This window comes from Silene latifolia, chromosome Y, assembly GCF_048544455.1.
Source record: "Silene latifolia isolate original U9 population chromosome Y, ASM4854445v1, whole genome shotgun sequence".
NCBI lineage: Eukaryota > Viridiplantae > Streptophyta > Magnoliopsida > Caryophyllales > Caryophyllaceae > Silene > Silene latifolia.
The window spans coordinates 474681750-474693532 of record NC_133538.1 but is presented as its reverse complement, the minus strand read 5'-3'; positions in this window follow the sequence as shown (position 1 = coordinate 474693532).

The window sequence follows — 11783 nt, the reverse complement described above, 5'->3', positions numbered from 1 at the left end:
TCTGTCCAAATATCGAGTCAAAATTCGGGCCTCAAAACCCACTTCAAAACCTCACTTCAAGTCCACCCCTACAACTACACTAAAGTTGACTAGGACCAACATTTTTCAAACTTTGTCATTTCCTCAAAGCTCACTCACACAAGTGGCACACTCCCACTTCACGAGTCAAAACAGTTCTTCTCAAGTAAGTGTTCTAGAGTGGTCGATCGTGTTTTGATTCATCGTCGGTCTCTTATTCAGTTTCCAAGATGCCTGGAACAAGCGACGTGAACTTCAATCAACTCCAGGATAGTAATGATCAAATCCTAACCGCGCTAGATCGTCTCCAAGTTACTCAAGACCAAGTGCATGATCGCCTTGACACCATTGAGGGCCGAATATATGTTGTGGAAACGAGGATGCCTCCTTGAGAAAGTGAAATCGTTGATGACTTCGTGAATGACTTCGGGGATGAAAACCCTCCCATGGGTATGACTGCAGCTGAGAAACGACTCCAATACTTAGAGGAGCAATTGATGTATCTTAAAGGGGATGACATTTATAGGGAGAATAATCGCAAGTATGAGGCCGTGAATTCCAAGTTTCCAACCAACATCAACATGACGGATATCCTTAAATTCAAGGGGCATGAAAATCCTTTGAACCATATCCGTGCCTTCAAAGATTACATGTCTATCAAAGGCATTAAACCCAAGATGTTATTAAGGATCTTTCCTTCATCTCTTGACACCATCCCAAAACAATGGTTCTATTCGCTAGATCATAAGAAAATCGCTACTTGGGACGATGCCGCAATCGAGTTTGCTAAACAATATGCGGATAATGCTGAAATCCAAGTCAACATGCGCACCTTAGAGGTTCTTACCCAAAATGACAAAGAAGGTTTCACCGATTTCCTAAGTCGGTGGAGGAAGACTAGTACTCAACTTGTTGAACGTCCGGATGAGGCTACCCTTGTGGAGAAATTCGTGGACAACCTAAAGCCCATCTATGCAAATCATTTGAGGTATCAAAACATCAAGACTTTCAAAGATTTGACCGTACTAGGGACAAGGATCGAAGATGACATTCGTAAAGGGCTCTTGTCCAAAATGATAGGTCGTGGATTTCAAGGCTCAACATGTCGTTCTTACGGCTCTAATAGCAAGATTGATGAAGTTAACCTCCTTGAGCCATCTAAAAAGAGTACCCCTCCAAGGAAATTCACAAATCTAGGGGACACATATTCCAACGCTCTGAAAAGATTGATGAAACTTGGGAAACTTTAACCAATAGGCCCTACGCCTGAACCAAAAAAGAAATCCAAGTTCTGGGATGAGAATTCATACTGCGAATACCATAGAGGTAAGGGACATGATACAGAGAAATGCTACAAACTGAAAAATGTACTTCAAGACATGATTGAAGACGATCGCCTACCAATACCGCCTGGAGGTAAGCCTAACAACACTAAGAATCCTCTTGGAGTTCTAGTGATTATAAATGAAGAATCTACCATAGATTGTTCACATCTCATTTCCCCAGTCGAAGATGAAGTTCATGCAATAGAAAATGAAGGGAACTACTCCACCATTTCCCCAACCATCTCTGATTTCATCGCATGGGCAAAACGTGTGGATAGGCAAGTCTTGGAACTAGAGAGTGCAGTGGCAACCTTACGTGGCCCCAACGCCACACCTAAAGAGCGTGCACCACTAGTTTTCTCTCAAAACACCACAATGCAAGAAGTAGTAGCCATGGTTGATGAACTAGTCGACCAGATTATCCAATTAGAAGCTAAAATCATAAGAATGAGGGATCTTGCTACTATCAATGGAATATGGGCTAATGATGACGAAGACCTGTATCTCACTGAACACTACTTAGTCAAAATACGTGAGGAAATAGTCCAGAATTGTGAAGATCAAGATGTAGATCACCTCACTCGTTCAGGGCGCCCATACCAAAATACTTCTCAAAATGGTCCCATAGCATACGGTCAAACTAATGTAGTCACACCAAGTGATAATGAAGAAGGCTCTACCGACCATCTACTAAAGCAACTACAAAAGACAAAGGCTGATCTTTCAGTCTGGCAACTAGTGTCAAGCTCATTCCCACATCACCAACCTTTGCTGCAAGCTTTGGCCAAACTAAATGTGGCATATAACTCCACACCCGACGACGTGGTCAACTTGGTCTTCCAAGAATCACCAAAGCTAAGTAATCCTATTACTTTCTCGGATGAGGATTTGCCACCCTTTGGCGCTAGTCATAACTTGGCTCTTTATATCACCATCATTTGCTTAAAGAAGAATGTGCCAATGACCTTAGTAGATGATGGCTCCGCAGTCAACATCATACCCTTGAAAACGGCATACAAATTAGGCATGAAAGAATCAGATTGGACTCCTACCAATCAAGGTGTTCGCACATATGATGGAACACGACGAAAGGTGGTGGGACTCGTTGACCTAACCATAGCCACAGGGCCGATTGAGCGAAAGGTCAATTTCCAAATAGTAGACATTGAGGCATCCTTCAAAGTACTTCTGGGAAGACCCTGGATTCACGCTTCCAAAGCGATAACATCCACACTCTACCAGAAAATCAAAATCCCACTAAATGGTAAGGTGGTGACGATCACTTCGTCGCCCATCAAGGCAATCATCGAAAAGAAATCAAGCAATCAAGTCCTTACAGATCCAGTACATGAGCTTGGGGACTTCCATATCATAAATGTCATAGAGAGTGAATTGGCACCATTATACTTCAATCCATACTCTAACCTGGTGGTCAACCACATACTCAAAACCCAGCGATACTTCCCGGGAATGCCTTTGAATCCTATCCGAAGGCGCACCATTGCCCCCTACAAGGAGGGTAGTTCACAAAGAATACCCCTTGGATTAGGATAGAAACCCACCAAAGAGGAAGTTCTCGAGATGCTCACCCAAATTCAAAATCGTAAGAATGTGGGAATCCAAATGCGACCCTATCTCCCTACCCTAAATGGATACTTCGTTAGGGAAGGAAGTCAAGAACTCTTTCATGGATTTCCCGAACCTTGGCATTATCTCGAAAGGAAGTTAGCCGGAATCGAGATCTTTCACGATTACTACTTCATCCCTCCAGAAACGGTTCCTACCGTCAAGACTCGTCAAGCACCTTGCCTAGACGAACAAGCCGTGAGTCTACAATTCGGAGAAGATCGATTTGTTAGAGCCGCGCAGGACGAGATCATTACTATGATACTTCAATATGATCACTTCAAGATGATCCCCAATCAGCAGAAAGGATGGAGAAAATCTATCAAGTGGACAAACAATCAAGGAAGACTCTTCAAGCTCACTACTGGAGAAGGAGAGATGTTTAAAGGAGAACCAGAAGACGATGAATTCGAGTCAGAGTCAGAGTCGGAGTCAGAGTCGAAGTCTAGAGAAGTTCTTAGAGAGTCTCCTCCTGTCGTCATTCCCACTCCCCTCGTCTCTCCTAGCCTAGTATCGAATAGCAACAGTAGTTCGGGAAATGTCCCAACTGATGTCCCTTTACCGCAACTGACCACAGATCAGATGGCTTCTTTGTTTCGACTTTTCTCAAATCTTAATATGAATAAATCAGGTTCTTCTTACTCTTCGTGTTATCTTGAATGCAATTCTGCTTACGATGATGATGAGAATGACCCAGACCCTGACTTAATCGAAATACCTCCCTACATAGCCAAAGAAATACTACAAGAGGGGGAAGGGGGACCAGTCATAGAAGATACCCAACCCATCAATGTAGGGACTGAACTAGAATCCCAAGAACTTAGGATAGGGACAACCCTGAGCCCCACCGAAAGGGCCAATTTCATAGACCTCCTACACGAGTTCAAAGACGTTTTTGCTTGGTCCTATAAAGATATGCCAGGGATCGATAGGGAGATTGTAGAGCATAGAATCCCAATCAAAACAGGGTTCAAACCCGTGAAACAGAAGCTTCGAAGAATGAGGACAGAATGGGCTCTCAACATCAAAGAAGAAGTCGATAAACAATTCAAAGCCGGGTTCATCAAAGTTTCCGAGTACTCAGACTGGGTAGCTAACATAGTACCCGTACCCAAAAAGGATGGGAGAATCCGCGTTTGTGTTGACTTTAGAGACTTAAACAAAGCAAGCCATAAGGATAACTTTCCTCTACCACATATCAACATATTAGTGGATAATACAGCGGATCACGCATTGCTATCCTTCATGGATGGTTACGCAGGATATAACAATATCAAGATGGCCTTAGAGGACATGCATAAGACCGCCTTTGTCACTCAATGGGGAACCTACTGCTACACAGCCATGCCGTTCGGGTTAATCAACGCCGGAGCTACATACCAACGCACCGCAACTACGCTCTTACATGACATGATGCATAAAGCAGTTGAGGTATACGTAGATGACATGATTGTCAAGTCCAAGGAAAGAGAAGGACATATTGCGAACCTTCGCAAATTCTTCTCGAGGCTACGGAAGTACAACATGAGACTCAATCCTCAGAAATGCGCATTCAGAGTGACATCTGGCAAACTCCTGGGATACGTGGTTAGCCAACGAGGTATAGAAATAGATCCTTCAAAGATCAAAGCTTTAATCGAAATGCCGCAACCTCAAACAGAGAAAGAAGTTAGGGGATTCCTAGGCAAGGTACAATACATCAGTCGATTCATATCGAAACTCACCATGATCTGCGAACCCATATTCAAGAAGTTAAAGAAAACAGATCACACCATGTGGGATGATGACTATCAGAAGGCTTTCGACCGAATCAAGGAAATACTAGCCAAACCGCCAGTGCTCATGCCACCCCAACGAGATCAACCTCTTGGTTTATATCTCACGGTAACTGAAACGGCCATGGGCGCCATGCTAGCTCAAACCATAGGAAAAGAAGAAAGAGCCATCTACTACCTTAGTAAGAAGTTCTTGGAGTACGAGTGCAAATACACACCACTCAAGAAGACATGCCTCGCTCTTGTGTGGGCAACAAAGAAGCTACGCCACTACATGCTTAGCTACTCCGTCAAAATATTCTCCGAAATGGATCCTGTCAAATACCTCTTCGAGAAACCCGTTCTTAATGGACGTCTAGCTAGATGGACTTTGATGCTCTCTGAGTTAGATCTTAAATATGTACCTTTGAAAGTCATAAAGGGGCGCGCCGTTGCCGAATTCTTCGCAGAGAATCCCATCAATGACACACAAACGATAGACACTTGGTCATTTTCGGATGAGGATATACTCCAAACAGATGTAGACTCCTGGGACCTCTATTTTGATGGAGCATCGAACTTAAAAGGATTTGGAATAGGGGTGTTGCTCATTTCTCCTGAAGGCGAGCATACACCAATCTCTGTCAAACTCGACTTCGAGGTAACAAATAACGCTGCAGAATACAAAGCCTATCTCATTGGATTGCAAGCGGCAGTAAGTTTAGGCATCAAGAATCTTCGAGTACACGGAGATTCCTCTTTGATCATCAACCAAGTTACGGGATCTTGGAAAACCCGAAGCGAAAGCCTGGCACCTTATCAAGTCAGAATAGACCAAGTAGCTCAATTCTTTGATCAAGTAACCTACTTACATCTACCTCGAGAATAAAATCAATTTGCGGATGCTCTTGCAAAACTTGCATCTTTTATTAACATGCCAGATAGTATGGTAGAAATGCCTTTATGCATCGAACGACGATCAGAGCCAGCTTATGTGCACCAAATCACCGATGAAGAGGAAATTACGGAAGAGCCTTGGTTCCAAGCAATCCTAAACTTCAAACTCAACGGCACCTATCCACCGGAAATGGACAAAATGGGACAACGCACTATCCGTTTACTAGCGTCCCAATACGTCCTCATGCAAGGAGAGCTATACAAAAGAACACCTCTTGGTGTAATCCTACGTTGTCTTGATCATTCACAGGCACGAAAAGTGATGGAAGAAGTCCATGATGGAGAATGTGGCCCTCACATGAGAGGACCCATGATGGCAAAGAAAATCACGCGTTTAGGATATTATTGGACCACGATGAAATCTGATTGCATCAAATATGTGATACATTGCCATAATTTCCAGATCTTCGGGAATGTACAACATGTCCCTCCCTCATTGCTTTACACCATGACATCTCCCTGGCCATTTTCTGCTTGGGGAATTGACATCATCGGCAAGATCACTCCAGCCGGAACAGGAGGTCACTATTTCATCCTAGTAGCAATCGATTACTTCACCAAGTGGGTAGAAGCGGCCTCCTACACCAGTCTTACAGCCAAGAACGTGGCAAAGTTCATACAAACCAATATCATCTATCGATATGGTTGCCCACATGAGATCATCAGTGACAATGGGTCACATTTCCAAGCTGAGATTGAAAAATTGCTAGCCAAATACAAAATCAAGCATCACCATTACTCGCCATATAGACCACAAACCAATGGCGCAGTAGAGGCAGCAAACAAAAACGTTGTCACAATTCTTAAGAAAATGATTGACAACTATTGAGATTGGCCGAGCAAGATACCCTTTGCTTTATGGGGATACCGTACATCCGTTAGGACGCCCACTGGGGCTACTCCTTTCTATTTGACCTGCGGCATGGAAGCCGTACAACCAACCGAGCTAGAAATACCATCCTTGCGTATTTTACTCGAAAGTCAAATACCCGAAGCCGATTGGAAGAGGGATAGATATGAAAAACTCATCCTCCTGAATGAACGAAGGTTACGTGCATTTCATAATGTGCAAACATACCAAGCGCGTATCAAACGAGCCTTCAACAAAAGGGTTAAGCCAAGGAACATCAAAGAAGGAGATTTGGTCCTCAAATCCGTTAGGGCTCTTTTACCTGTCAATCCACGAGGAAAATTCAAAACCAATTGGGCCGGGCCATTCCTATTCAAGTCCATACTTCCAAGGGGTGCGGTTAGGATCATATACCTAGACGGGAACGAATTTACCAACCCAACAAACCTTGACCAATTAAAACGTTATTATGCCTAGAATAGGAGCAAAAACACGCCTCGCGTAACCTCACGTGCCGCTCTTGTGGCACGAAATAAAGGGCCCCTGGCCAAGCTAAATCAAGCTAATGTCATCTTGCTCTTGCATTTTGACAATTCGTCATTCTCATATCATCAAATAAACTAAATTGCATTTTCGGAGTAAGTAAAACACATGCTTATTTTCTAAAGTTCATTACAAGATCTTGCTTAGAACAATTATTCTTTTACATTTACTCGAACTACGCGCAAGGGTTTGATTTCATTTTTTAATGAATACGTAGGCAATCCTTCACGGGATACAACCCACTTAATCGCTTTAAATGTAAATAGAAGGACATCTGCAAATGCATTTGAAATTCGACAAGAATAATGAAAAGAAAACCACAACGGTTTCATAACCAATCAACCTCTTTTATTTCATTCATAATAATAATAATACGTTACATAATAAAATCATAATAAAAATAAATAGGCTAGGATTCTAAAAACCCCGCCTTCTTATTGTAATAATAATAATAATAATAATAATAATAATAATAATAATAATAATAATAATAATAATAATAATAATAATAATAATAATAATAATAATAATAATAATAATAATAATAATAATAATAATAATAATAATAATAATAATAATAATAATAATAATAATAATAATAATAATAATAATAATAATAATAATAATAATAATAATAATAATAATAATAATAATAATAATAATAATAATAATAATAATAATAATAATAATAATAATAATAATAATAGATAATAGATAATAATAAAAGACATAGGCTACTCTTCCATTTTCCCTTTGCCTTTGTCCTTTTTATCATACTTCTTGTCACGACCTCGAGCCGGACGCTCTTGCGCCACTTCAGACCTAATTACCAATGGTCTCTCTTGTGGTCTTGCTTTGCCATTCTTGCCAACCACCATCTCGACGGCAGGAGAAGTCTTCGGTTTCTTCGAAGGATGAACAACTCGAAACCCGGCTTCTTCCTCTCCTTCGGTCAGATGCTTCTCCTTCTCTTTCTCCACCTTGCGAACCTTGTAGTCAACAGGTTCACGCTTCCTCAGTCTCTCGCGTTCCTCCGGAGTAGCAGCTTTCCTCCACTGCATATAGGAATCTGACACCCATAGAGCACTGACAGAAGAATTCAAGAACCAAATGTTCCTCTGAGCCCATTTGATGGCCCACTCTCTTCGACTCTCCGTGGTAAGCGCCAAGGCATTCTCCGGGACAGTGTCAAGCTTCGGGATCATCTGCTTCAATCCAACCTGCCTCATCAACCTCTCCGGGAAGATGCATATCATAAACTCCAAACCGGGAATGCGAACAGCTTGGGTAGGATCCAGGGAAGATACTCCAGTGACAGATTTGAGGTGCCACCATGGTACAATCCATCTAATTAAGGGGCCATCTTCACTTTTCAACTTGTTTTCCCAGTAGTTGCACACTCGACTGGAGTCCACCATGTAAAGCCTGGTCCTCATTGCAATCGAACGAGCATGGTAAGAAGGAACATTAGCTGCGGGCTCGATCAATCGAAGACGCTTCATAAGCCAAACCTACCAAAAGCGGGTATTAGAAACAAAAAAAAACAACGAAAAAAAAAAGAACAAAAGTATTCTTTTACCTGCAAAATAATGGGACTTCCCAAATAAGGTAGGTCGCGATTGGCTTTCCTGTTATCCAAGCCCAATAGGATCTCTCCTAAACACAGACAAGTTGGGCTCCTGCGAAGCTCCATTTGCTCAATCAGGCTCAAAAGACGAGGGTCGCCCCTCATGTCCTCATCAACATGCCCTTGAAGGACATATACATGTAACAGGCAGAATCCGATTGCCCTTCGCGTTGCAACATAAGAAACAGTAGGATTAGCCTTATTGATGAAGCGATCGATGAAATCCAACATTCGCACTCCTTTAGAAGTCACAAGACGGTCAACATCAACTCTGGCCAATCCAAGCAAGTCTCTAAACTTATTCTTATAACCTTGAGAAGTGGAGGGAATAGCAGGCAAATGTTCGGGATCCCAACCACCAATCGCAGCAATCTCCTCAGGAAATGGGCAAATGTCTCCTCCAGGAAAGGCAAATACGTGATGATTCGGGTCCCAATAGTCAAGACAAGCATCGAGAAACGGTTTGACTACCTTGATCAACTTCAAGCTCAAGAGTGCTCCAAAATTATAAGCACCCATGTCATACTTCTCCACACTAGAGAACTCATTTGTCCATTCTTTTAGACGAATTTCAAGAGTATTCATGATGTAGGCTTATTTTGGGAGTTTTGTGTAATAAGACGGATAAAGACGGAAGAATTATGTGAACAAAACCTCCTTCGACGTCTCTATTTATACTAAAAGCCGTTTCCTAAAATCCGTCAGAACGGACACACTGGGGAACAGGCGCAGCAGGTGCTGCGCCTCTTCCTCAGCTGTTTTTTCTGTGATTTTCCGCGTTGGATCTTTTCTAAAATCCTCAATGAATAATTTCATATTCATATGGGTTATTATTTTGGTAAATGCGTCAAGTTACCATATTTCGTGTTTCCTAATTTCGCGGGCACGCATCTCGAGACGATGTCGACATTTTCGTCATTTTAGCACACTTGAACATTCCTTTTAATTTTCTTTTTGGGGAATGATGTGACCATAATTAGAGCATATTTGTCCCCGAATTAGCCTTGTTCCCATGCTTTTTAGTGCATATTTGGGTCATTTATTGTCTTTAGTTCTTTGTTTTGCATATTCTCTGAGGTTTTGTGTCCTTGGTAGGAAAGGAGTGCAACCCTTGCATTTTCATGGCAAAACGAGACTAAATTGATTGAATTCAATGACCAAGCATCAAGCAGAGATAAGATTATAAGGCCTTTGTACATACTATAGTAGATGGGCAATGATGAGAAAAGATCCTTGCATCCCCGAGGAAATCCCCAAGGATTTTATGAAGAAAAGGGAAGAAAAGAAGAAGAAATGAGATTGTCCAGCAATCCGTGCGGATTGTCCTGAAGACGCCCGTCCTCCACCTTCACAATCCGTGCGTCTTCTCTCCAAGACGCCCGGGCAGCAACACCTGAAGACGCCCGTCTTCTCCCCAAGACGCCCGGGCAGAGACCCACGAATCCGGCCGTCCCGTGCTAAAGACGCACGGATTCCCAGGCAGACAATTTCGTTTCTTCAAAGCTACAAGAAAGATGTCCATCCTTCCAAAAATACCGGCGTTTCCTTAAGTAGGGACTTAATCGTCATTTAAGCCCTTAGTTAACCCTAATTCCTACACCTAATCCCCACTATAAATACCCCATTAGTCTAATTAGAAGAGTATGTTCTTCTTAGCAATCTTTAGGGTAGTTAATATCAATCAAATCTCTCTTTAATATTGTAATCAACAATTAATCAAGTTTTAATACAAGTTTTATTTCCTTAATCTCTCTTTTGTTCATCCTTTGTTTTGGGTAATTGAAGATTATTTGGGTTATTATTGGGAGATTGACAACCTCTCAATCAAGCATCAATACTTCTTTTATTCTTTGCTTTATTATTGGAACCATTAGAAGGTATAATTCTCTTAATCCCTTTTTAATTATTGTTAATTACTTTCATTTATTCATCATGTTTCACTTTGTTGGTATGATTGACAACCTTGCTAGCATGTTCAACATGATAATGAGTGAGTAGTCACTTAGCTAGGGTTAATGGGTAATTAGGGGAAACCAACATGGGGAATGATTCATGCTTAAATTAATATGCTTTCATGGTTTATTTGCTTGCTTGTTATGATCTCAACTCATGCACATGTTATGTTTGATGAAATGCGAGCCTATGAATCCTTGCATTTTTTACCCATCACCTATCTTTTCAATGAGACTTGTAAGACATAAACCAACTCGAGTCTCATTAGACCATGCATGTTGTTGAGTAGGGAAGATTAAGTCGACTTGTAGGTATTGTACAATCTAATCGATTCGGCTCCAGGACCCAAACTTTCCTAGGATTGTAAGATATAACCCAACTCAATCCATCACAACAATAATTGTTTGCTTATAATTTGAGAACATGTTTGTATGATCAATTCCCATGAATCCCCTATGACCCCATGATACCTTAGTGCTTTTTATCAATTGTTTACAACCCTTTTAATTCATCTTGCTTGTTTACTTTCATTGCTATTTAGTTTAGTTATCTTCCACATCAACCCCAATTGTGACACCCCTAAGACACCGCTAGTTGCAATAGAAATCTCATCTCAATTCCCGTCCCTTTGGATCTGACCTTTACATGCCTCTTTACTAATTGTAGAGTTGTTTGTGAAGCTATAAATTGTGTTTTGGTCTAGGTGCTCCTAACGACAAGTTACCGAAAAGATATAGTCCGACCAAAAATGGCGCTGTTCTTGACGGTGTTAACTTGATTTAGATTTTCTTATATTGTTATTAGTTGTGTCTTTCTTTGCCTTGGGGAAGTAAAACTCCTCAAGGTTTGTTCTAATTGTTTTCGAGTTGTTTGATATTTTGCATGTCTAGAAGGTCACAAGGTGACTTGTTACCCTTTGATCGTGAAATTGAAAGAACTTTGACAACCAATAGAAGACTTGCTAGGAGAAATTTGAGAGGTATTGGTGAGGTTGTAGATATTCAACCAACTATTGAGTTCATCAACCTTTTGCAAGAGAAGGTGAGGAGAACCCAACACAAAATACAACACAAAATCAACCCACAATTCCTAAGTTTTCATCACATTACGTACCCACCGAGGAGAACCTA